This window comes from Scyliorhinus torazame, chromosome 16, assembly GCF_047496885.1.
Source record: "Scyliorhinus torazame isolate Kashiwa2021f chromosome 16, sScyTor2.1, whole genome shotgun sequence".
NCBI classification, from domain to species: Eukaryota; Metazoa; Chordata; class Chondrichthyes; order Carcharhiniformes; family Scyliorhinidae; genus Scyliorhinus; species Scyliorhinus torazame.
Window position 1 is genome coordinate 32714473 of NC_092722.1, and position 10859 is coordinate 32725331.

Genomic DNA, 10859 nt, shown 5'->3' on the forward strand with positions numbered 1-10859 from the left:
GAGATTAATTGGATAGCTGAAAAAAGTTTTTTTTTACTAAATGTTTTTATTGATTTTCATGTTTTATGGTACATGGTATCATTGCCAAGTCAAAGTTGTATTATTACAAATTTCCATCTAGTGGGGTTGATACCCCCAGACAGTGCAACACGTGTATATACAGCTGAGTTGTGATCTGGCGCGTCTCTGTCTCCCCCCGCCCCCCCCCTTTCCACGTCCTCTACCCAGCTGGTGGCTACAAACAGGTCTTGGAAAAAGTTGGTGAACGGCTTTCACGTCATGTGGAAGCCCTTTTCGAACCCTCTGATGGTGAATTTTATTTTCTCCAGTTGGAGGAATTCTGACAGGTCGGACAGCCAGACTGCAGCTTTGGGTGGCGCTGTCAATCGCCAGCCAAGCAGGATTCTTTGGCAGGCGACTAGTGTGGCGAAGGCTAGGGTGTTAGCCCTCCTCACATAAAGAGTTCTGGCTGGTCTGAGACCCCAAAGACTGCCACATTTGGGTATGGCTCCACCCTCACCTCCACACCTTGGAAATTGCCTCAAAGAGGTTTGTCAAGAACCTGACAAGTCTTGCGCAGGCCCAAAATATGTGCATATGACAGTGTGGTTGGCCGGGCCTTTCTGGTACTGTTCAAAAAATAATAGTATTTCTAAGAGCATTTGAAATAGGAGCAGATTGCCTCACGGCGCCGAGGACCCAGGGTTCGATCCCAACCCCGAGTCACTGTCCGTGTGGAGTTTGCACATTCTCCCCGTGTCTGCGTGGATCTCACCCCCACAAACCAAAAGATGTGTCAGGGTAGGTGAATTGGCCACGCTAAATTGCCCCATAATTGGAGAAAAAAAAAATTGGGTACTCTAAATTTATTTTAAAAAAGAAATATGAGCAGATGTCGTCCATATAGCCCCTCGACTCTGCTCCACCATTCATACGACCATAGCTGATCTTCTGTCTTAACTCCATTTTCCCACTTGCTCCCATATCCTTTGATTCCCTGAATGATCAAAAATGTGTTTATCTCAGCATTAAATATATTCAATGGTGGAGCATCTAGAACATTCTGGGGTAGAGAATTCCAAACATTCACAGCTATTTGAGTGAAAAGATTTCTCTTTACATCAGTCCTAAATGATCAGCTCCTTATCCTCAGACTGTGCTTGAGATTCTGCAGACACAAGCAACAACCTCTCATTGTCTGCCCTGTAAAACTCCTCGTATGTTTCAATGAGATAGCCTCTCATCCTTCTAAATTACAGAAAGTGTAGCCCCAATTTACACAGCCTCTAGTCATCAGAGCTAATCTAGTGAATCTTTTGCTTTATCGCCTCCCAAGATAAATATATCCTTCCTTAGATCAAAACTGCTCATAGTTCTCTAATGTGGTCTCACCAAATCCATGTACAATTGTAGCAATACTTGCTTATTCTTGTCTTCAAATCCCCCTGAAATAAACGTGCATGTGTTTTCTAAGAAATCACATGATTTCACAGCATAGACTTTGAAGGGGAGAGTTATTTGCTTATTTGAATTGCAATTCCTTAGCTGATGGGAAAATACTGTGTTAAAGGCAAAGGCCCTAGTTATTTACTGGAAATCTGACAAAGATGAGCTTCAAGCTTTGAATTTGTTTTTTGAACTGGGAATGAACTGAGATGGGGGAAAGCTGCCAAGCTCATGCTCTACTTCTCTTGCCTGAAATACAATGTGGTTATGAGTATCCAGCCAGGAATCCTCGTCTCAGTGAAATTGGCTGTATTTCGAAACGCGAAAGGATTGGCAAGAAGGATTGGTCTGGTTTTATTCTTCTCCATGCCAAAGCTACGTTGGCGCAAACCCCCAGGCCCCTACTGGGACTAGCAACCCATCTTTACATAAGAGAGCACCAGCTCAACATTGCCAAAACCCGGGGCAGCACGGTAGTGCAGTGGATTAGCAGTGCTAACCACTGTGCCACCGTGCCACCTGCACAGATGCATTTTCTAGCTGGATTCAGCAATCTGGAGTGGTTGATTTCTAGGGCAGCACGGTGTCGCAGTGGTTAGCATTGCTGCCTCACGGCGCCGAGGTCCCAGGTTCGATCCCGGCTCTGGGTCACTGTCCGTGTGGAGTTTTCACATTCTCCCCATGTTTGCGTGGGTTTCGCCCCCACAACCCAAAAATGTGCAAGCTGGGTGGATTGGCCACGCTAAACTTGCCCCTTAATTGGAAAAAAAATTAATTGGGTACTCTAAATTTAAAAAAAAGACATTGCCAAAACCCTGCAAACTTTATCCTTTTTTTAATAAAGGTTTTTCTACAACCACCCATCACTGCAGAGGTCCTATTTGATTGTCCTTTGTGTGTGTGTGTGCACGCGTGTACGTGGAATGTGCAAATTTTATTGGGGATAAATAGTTACACTTCCAGATTACAAATTGTACGTTAACCAGTTCTTGCAATTGTTTTACAAAAGTATTATTGTTTTATAATAAATCAATCATTCTGAATTTATTTTTTAAAAAGCCCGGGTGAAGTCTTATTCTGGGTCTAACAATAGCGAAGGTAAATAATTGGCCATTCTGGTGAGTGAATTAAACTTTTAAATTAATGGTGCGGCCTGTGGAGTAGTGGGACTAGGAGAAGGACGCACCAGCCATGGCTAACTAGGGAATTTAAGGATAGTATCTAAATGAAAGGAAAGCTGTACAATTCCACAAAGATTATGGGCAGGTCAGACGATTAATGAGAATATTAAAGAATAATAACAAGGGAGAAATTAAAATACACGAGAAAGGCTAGAAACATTTAAAAGATGGTAAGAGTTTCTGCAGGTATTTAAAAAGGAAAATAGTAATTCAAGTGAGCGTTGGTCCATTAAAGAGAGAGTCGGGGGATCAATCACGGAAAATAAGGAAATGGCAGATGAATTGAATGGATATTTTGCACCTGGCTTCACTGTACAGGATACAAATCCGGCCCCGGTCACTGTCCAAGTGGAGTTTGCACATTCTCCCCGTGCCTGCGTGGGTCTCACCCCCACAATCCAGAGATGTGCAGTAGGTGGATTGGCCACACTAAATTGCCCCTTAATTGGAAAAAAATAATTGGGTACTCTAAATTTATATATTTTTTTAAAAAGAGGATACATATAGCATCCCAGAATTAACTGTGAATCAAGTCGGGAGAGGGTTAAAACAATTACAATCCCCAGGGAGACGGTATTGGGCGGGTTTAGCACACTGGGCTAAATCGCTGGCTTTTAAAGCAGACCAAGGTCAGCATCACAGTTCGATTCCCGTACCAGCCTCCCCGAACAGGCGCCGGAATGTGGCGACTAGGGGCTTTTCACAGTAACTTCATTGAAGCCTATTCGTGACAATAAGTGATTTTCATTTCATTTCATTTTCATTGAAAAAATGGTGAGGCTGAAAGCTGGCAAGTCCCCAGATCCTGATGGATTTCACCTGAGGATCTTTAAAAAGTGCCTGCTGAGATTGTAGATGTATTGGTTTTGATTTTCCAAAATTTCCTGAATTCCAGAAAGGACCCATTAGAAAATAACGAATGTAATTCCTCTATTTAAGAAATGAGGGAAACAAAAATCTGGAAACTACAGGTCAGTTGGCTTAACATCCGTCAAAGTGAAAATACTGGAATTTATGATTAGGAAGGTTAAAGCTGTGAATGAAGAAAATCTCAATTCAACCAGGCAGAGTCTTTGGGCGGCCGGGAGGCAGGCTGCCATTAGCCAGCAGTGGAATGTTCTGCTCTTGCCGTTGACAACGGGGTTTTCTGTTGAATGCACCAGTCTCCGCCTGGAAACACGCTTTCTGGAAACAAGGGTGTGCTGTTGGCGGGATTGGAAGATTCCATTGACGCAAACAGCTGGAGTTCCGGCTAATCTGATTCTGAGAGAAGAAAATTATTTTTGACCAATTTATTAGAATTCTTTGAGGGGGTAACAAACAACATGGATCAAGGGGACCTTGTGGATGTGGTGTACTTAAGATTTCCAGAAGTCATTTGATAAGTTCCACATCAAAGTTTACGACACAAAATAAGAGCCCATGGTGTAGAGGATAACATATTAGCATGGATAAGGGATCATTAGCTAACAGGAAACAGAACATGCAAAATGTGGCCATTTACAGGTTGGCAAAATGTAATGAGTGGAGTGCCACATGGATCAGTGCGCGGGTCCCAACTATTTGCAATCTATACCAATGATTTGGATAAAGGGACTGAATACATAGTTGCTAAATTTGCTGATGACACAATGATAGGTAGGAAAGTAAGTTATGAAGAGGACATAATTGCAAAGGAATACAAATAGGTTAGGTGAGTGGGCAATAAATTGACAGATGGTATATTACATAAGAAAATATTAACTTGTCCACTTTGGCAGGAAATATAGAAAGCAAAATATTATCTAAATATAAAGAGAATGCAGAATTCTGAAATACTTTTTTGAAATAAATTTAAAGTACCCAATTCATTTTTTTCCCAATTAAGGGGCAATTTTGCGTGGCCAATTTTGGGTTGTGGGATGAGATCCCCGCAGACACGGGGAGAATGTACAAACTCCACATGGATAGTGACCCGGGCCAGGATCGGACCTGGGTCCTGGGCGTCTTGAGGCAGCAGTACTAACTACAGAACTCTGAAGTACAAAGGGATCTGGGTGTCCTAGTATATGAATCACAAAACTGTAGAATGCAGGTAGAGTAAGTGATTAGGAAGGCAAATAGGATGTTGCTGTTATTGCACAGGGAATGGAATATAAAAGTATACAGTCTTGGTTTTCTTATTTAAGAAAGGACATCATTATATTAGCAGTTCAGAGAAGGATCACTAAACTCATTCCTGGAATGAGGGGTCTTTCTAAGACATTGGACAGGCTGGGTCTGTATCTACTGAAGTTCAGAAGGATGAGAGGTGATCTCATTGAAACATATAAGATCCTGAGGGAGCTTGGCAGAGCGAATGCTGAAAAGAGGTTTCCATTGTGGGAACGGCCAGAACAAGAGGACACAGTTTAAAAGTAGAGGTCTCCAATTTAAGACTAGGAAGAGGAGAAATATCTTCTTTCATAGGTCATGAGTTGGTGAAACTCTTCGCCAGAGAGTGGTAGAGGAAAGGGCATTGATTGTCTTTTAAGTCAGAGATAGATAAGATTCTTGATTAAAGGAGTCAGAGGGTATTAGGTCAGGGGGGAAATGCTGTTGAGGCCACAATCAGGCTCAAAAGGGCCTGAGAGGGCAGATACAGCCTAGGTTTAATGTTGAATCAAAAGATGGCAGCCCCATCAGTGAAGCATTATTTTAATACTACATTGGACTGTCCTGGTGTGGGTTTGAACCCGCAACCTCCTCACTCAGAGATGAGAATGATACCAACTGACCCACACCTGACACACATATGATTGTAAAGAGCTGGCACAAACACAATGGGCTGAATGGTCATCTTGCTGAACAAATGAATTAATATCAAGGTCTTGCTTTTCATGATTTTCTTTTACTGAATTTGAGTCACCAAAACCAACCATTCTAAATCATCCGAATATCCAGGCTCACGGATACCAGTGAATCACTGCATTACGTGGTATCAATCACCAGAGGGTACCAGTGAGCTGGGTAAATGTGTTGGAAAGGATATTAATACTCAACAATTTATCATTAACTTTCCTTCAACTGTCAGGTTCACTGCAGAATCGGATCAGAGCAGCGGATCCTGGACTATATGCTGCTAGAAATAGTTACTTGAATATTTTAGGCATAGAATGTTTACTCAGACCAAACAGGTGAGCAGAATGAGATCCATGATGAATGTGTTCAAGGTTTGCTAATCAAATTACATCAAATTGAGCAAACAGGAACAGGACCTATGGCCTAACTGGTATATACTAGTGTTTCTGCTCCCCTTGAGCCTCCTACCACCCAATTTCACAAAATCCTTTTTGCACATTTATCTATTCCTTTCTCCCTCATGTACCTGTAAAACCTCTCCCTTAAATGCATTTAAGCCATTTGCCTCAACTACCCAAATAGTAGCAAGTTACACTTTCTAACCAGTCTGGGAAAGAAGTGGGCTGCCTCCACCTCTGATGTGCATCCTCACGACACACCTAGACATAGCAGATTAAGGAAGATTAAGAAGATTGAGGATGACTGATTGGGCATGGGGGGACAGGGCATTGTCTGTAACTAGGGGGAACGGAAATGTTGAATGTTCACAATTAAAACATGTCACACCTGATACATGGGAAGCCTCTGTCATGTTAATCTTCACAGCGGGACTGCCTGTAACCCCACCCCCTGTTGACCCCTCGCCCCCTGCATAGTGGTCCAAGATCAAAGGCCACCAATGCAGACCCCATTCGGCGGATCGGTGTGAGCGTGCTGTCAGTAGAATGACAGGAGTCAGACTTTGGCATAAGCTGATCACTGGATCGGGGAAAATATACGAGCATGGATTGAGAATTGGTTAACAGACAGAAAGCACAGCACAGTATGATGATCCCAGACCAGATCCCAACAGTGACTCGGATACTGGACGAAACCCCAATATTTTAGTTTATTTTGTAAGGCTGTACAGAAAGAAAACTTTGCGTGGTGGAAGTCGCACGTTGGGTTGCTCCTGCTCGAGGCTCTGATTTTTGGTGTTTAATGCCCGGTTTCAAACGCAGTTTTTGAACAAGCATAAGGAAGGTGGGGAATGTCTAAGACCCAGAAAAAAGCCTCTGAGAAGAAAGGGGGCATGCGAATGTTTGCCATCGAGTGAACAGGTCAGCCCGGCAATAGGAAAGATGGTGGAGGCTGGATCACTGGGTGGGGCCACACCCCTCACAGTGGAAATCTGACTGAGGTGATGGCCAGAGAATTCGAGAGGCAGTTCGCAAGCACATGGAAGTGCCGCGAAAGGAGATGATGGCTGAGACGAAGGTGTGGGTGGAGGAGGCGATGGCCCGGTAAAGGCGGCGGTGTCGAAGACGTTGGCCGAGGTACGGGAGTAAGCAGAAAAGTTGAAGGGGGTGGAGGAAGCTCTGTTGCAGCACAGTGACCAGGTCACCTTGACGGGTGAGGAGCTGCAGAGGGTGGTAAGGGCCAACAAAGGACTCAGAGCCGGGGTGGAGGGCCTGGAGAACAGGTCGAGGTGCCAGAATTTACGAAATGTGTGCTTGTCTGAGGGGGTGGAGGGTCCGAGGCCGACTGAGTACGTCACAAGATGTTGGCAGAGTTGTTGGGGAAGGGGGAAGAATCCTCCCGATATGACAGGGCTCATCAGTCCCAAGCCGAAGGCAAACAAGCCGCCAAGGGTGGCCATAATTTGCTTTCACAAGTTCCCTGTTGAGGAGAAGGTCCTGGGTTGGGCGAAGCAAAGGCTCGAGGTGAAGCGGAACAGAGTTGGTATTTTATTTTGAGACAGTGGAAGCAACGGAAGCATTTGTGAAGGCCGTATGACTGGAGCTGAATTGAGAGATGGGACTGGGATTTGTGGGGGGTGGAACAGTCAGTTTTCAGGTGGTTTACATTTGTTACAGGCGACAGTTGGGTACAATTATATTGGACTTTGGGGTTATGGTGGTTTTCTGCAATGGTTGTTTGTTTGTCTTTGTTTTCAGGGACTAAGTTCAGGGAGGGGTTTGGGATGAGGGGGACTTGGGCGAGGCCTCCACACTAGCAAGCAAAGGTTGGCTCGTGAATAGGAGTGTGAGGAGGGAGAGGCCAGGGTCGTTGGAACCTGGTCGAACATGTTTGGGCCAGGGAGGTGTGAAAGGTGGGGGGGGGGGGGGCGATATTGGATTGGATTTGTTTATTGTCATGTGTACCGAGGTACGGTGAAAAGTATTTTTCTGCGAGCAGCTCAACAGATCATTAAATACATGGGAAGAAAAGGGAAGAAAAGAAAATACATAATAGGGCAACACAACATTTACAATGTAACTACATAAGCACTAGCATCGGATGAAGCATACAGGGTGTCGTGTTAATGAGGTCAGTCCATAAGAGGGTCATTTAGGAGTCTGGTGACAGTGGGGAAGAAGCTGTTTTTGAGTCTGTTCGTGCATGTTCTCAAGACTTCTGTATCTCCTGCCAGATGGAAGAAGTTGGAAGAGTGAGTAAGCCGGGTGGGAGGGATCTTTGATTATGCTGCCTGCTTTCCCCAGGCAGCGGGAGGTGTAGATGGAGTCAATGGATGGGAGGCAGGTTCGTGTGATGGACTGGGCGGTGTTCACGACTCTCTGAAGTTTCTTGCGGTCCTGGGCCGAGCAGTTGCCATACCAGGCTGTGATGCAGCCCGATAGGATGCTTTCTATGGGAGATGTGGTGCCTTTTAAAAAAAAATTTAGAGTACCCAATTCATTTTTTCTAATTAAGGGTCAATTGAGCATGGCCAATCCACCCACCACACACATCTTTGGGTTATGGGGATGAAACCCACACAAACACGTGTAGAATGTGCAAACTCCACACGGACATGACCCAGAGCCGGGATCGAACCTGGGACCTCGGCGTCCTGAGACAACGGTGCTAACCACTGTGCCACCGTGCTGCCCATGGGAGATGTGTTTTCAAGAGGAATTGGATGGGGGGATCCGGGGGGGGGGGGGGGGGGGGGGGGTTCGACGGCAACAAAAGGATGGGGCGTCGGAACATTCAGCAATAGTAATTTTGGACCATGCTCCGCATTGAGTGAATGTGGTTTTGGGGATGGCCCAGAGGCCAGGGTGGAGAATGGACGTGGGGTTGTTAGTGGATCAAAGTTTTTACGATAAGATAGGGAAGGTGATCAAGGAATATGTGTGGTTTAATTGCACATGGGAAGTTTCGCAGTCGCTGGTTTGGGAGGCTCTGGAGGCAGTAGTGAGGAGAGAGTTGATCTCGTTCATGGCTAAGGTGGACCAGGAAGAGGGAGAGGAGCCCAAAAATTGACAGAGGAAATTCGAGAGGTGGACCGCCAACGACAGAGGGAGGTTGCCCCACCTTAGCAAATCGGCCTCGTGAAACTAGTCACCAAACGAGTGAAATTATTTTCAGAGCCCGCCCCAATCCCAGGCCACGTGCACTCCCAAGTACAAAGTGGGTTGCCGTCAAACGGTTATACCACAACCCCAGCTCTTCCTCTATATCTATTTAGTAGTATGGTGAACAGAACTATGCACAGTATCTTAAGTATGGTCTAACCAAGGTTGTTTAACATCACCTCTCTGCCTTTCAATTCTATTCCTCTCAAAATGAAGCCTTTGGTTTGCAGTTTAAGCCTGTGTAAACCTGTATTGCCACTTTTAATGATTTGTATCTGCGGTCCTTGATCCCTTTCGTCCTCCACCCTATTTACACCACTTTTCCAGGAATTTTGCAAGTCTGTGGCTTCCGTATTCCTCGCATGAAAATGCACCACCTCATGCTTTTCTATTTTTAAATGAATTTGTCAATTACATGCCCATTCTGCAAGTTTATGAACACTGGTTTTTTTTTGCCATCTTTCTCATTATTAACTATCCTCACCCCTCCCTCCCAAATTTGCTATAATGTAAATATATGCGAATTGAGATGTAAATTAGCAGCGACAGCTGGCCTCCTTTGAATAAGTTATCCTCTGCGGCAGTAATGTACTGAGAATAGGTGAAAACATGGCGGCATTAGGTCAATCCATCAAAAAGAAAAAGACCTGTTCCTGTTTCTTAAAAATTCTGCTCATACATGGCTCTGTTCGCTGTACATTAACGATGAACATTCAGATTGCTGTCACATTAATGGACAGCCGTCAGTAATTTAAAACAGCAATTCTAAGGGGATAAAAGACATTGGGCGAAATTCTTCGTTATCGGCACAAAGTCCGCCGATCGCCGCAAAAAATGGCGCAAATCCTGGACGCAGTGGAGCAGAGGAGGGAGGCCCTGTATCCCGGGCACGGCCGCAGAGTTGCCCCACGCCACAGCCGACGTCTGTGGAGGGAGGTGGCAGAGGCCGTCACCGCTGCGGCCCTGACACCACGCACAGGCACCCAGTGCCACAAGGTGAACAACCTCGTCAGAGCAGGCAGGGTGAGCCTCCCCCCGCCCGATATCCATATCCCCCCTCCCCCATATCCCCCCTCCCCATATCCCCCCTCCCCCATATCCCCCCTCCCCCATATCCCCCCTCCCCCATATCCCCCCACCCCCATATCCCCCCTCCCCCATATCCCCCTCCCCCATATCCTCCCTCCCCATATCCCCCCCTCCCCCATATCCCCCCTCCCACATATCCCCCTGAACTGGCTGGCGGACCTGAGGACCAGGAGGTTGCTGATGCAGAGGTCGGGGGCGTACTAGCAAGTGAGCCACCGACAGCCCGTCCCCATATCCCCCCTCCCCCATATCCCCCCTCCCCCATATCACCTGATCACTGCCTGCGTGTCTAACCATGCATGCTTCATTGTGTATCGCAGGAGCAAACGTCGAGGCACCCATCCCTGCAGATGCAGGACGCCCGCAGGATGCCCCTCGGAGGCCACGGGAGACGGAGAGACCCGGACCCTCCGGCATGCGACGCCCGCAGGATGCCCCTCGCACACCACAGGAGACGGAAAGACCCGGACCCTCCGGCATGCGGCGCCCGCAGGATGTCCCTTGGAGACCACGGGAGACGGAGAGACCTGGAGCAACAGGGAGACGACGCCCCCGTCACGTACGGGTGCGACAACGCAGGCGTGTGCCACCCAGCGGCGAGGGGGGCAGCCACAGGCCCCCGTCACAGCCGAGCCAGGACACCACTACCCAGGACACGACTACCCAGGTCACCACTACCCAGGACACCACTACCCAGGACACCCCTACCCGGGACACCCCTACCCGGGACAGCACTACCCAGGACACCCCTACCCGGGACAGC

The 10859-nt window shown here is 46.8% G+C and overlaps 1 protein-coding gene across 4 annotated transcripts in view; it reads right to left on the minus strand.

Moving 5' to 3' along the window:
* Nucleotides 1-10859, minus strand: part of LOC140392676 (uncharacterized) — an 89518-nt gene that overhangs the window by 34575 nt on the left and 44084 nt on the right. The window lies entirely within an intron of this gene.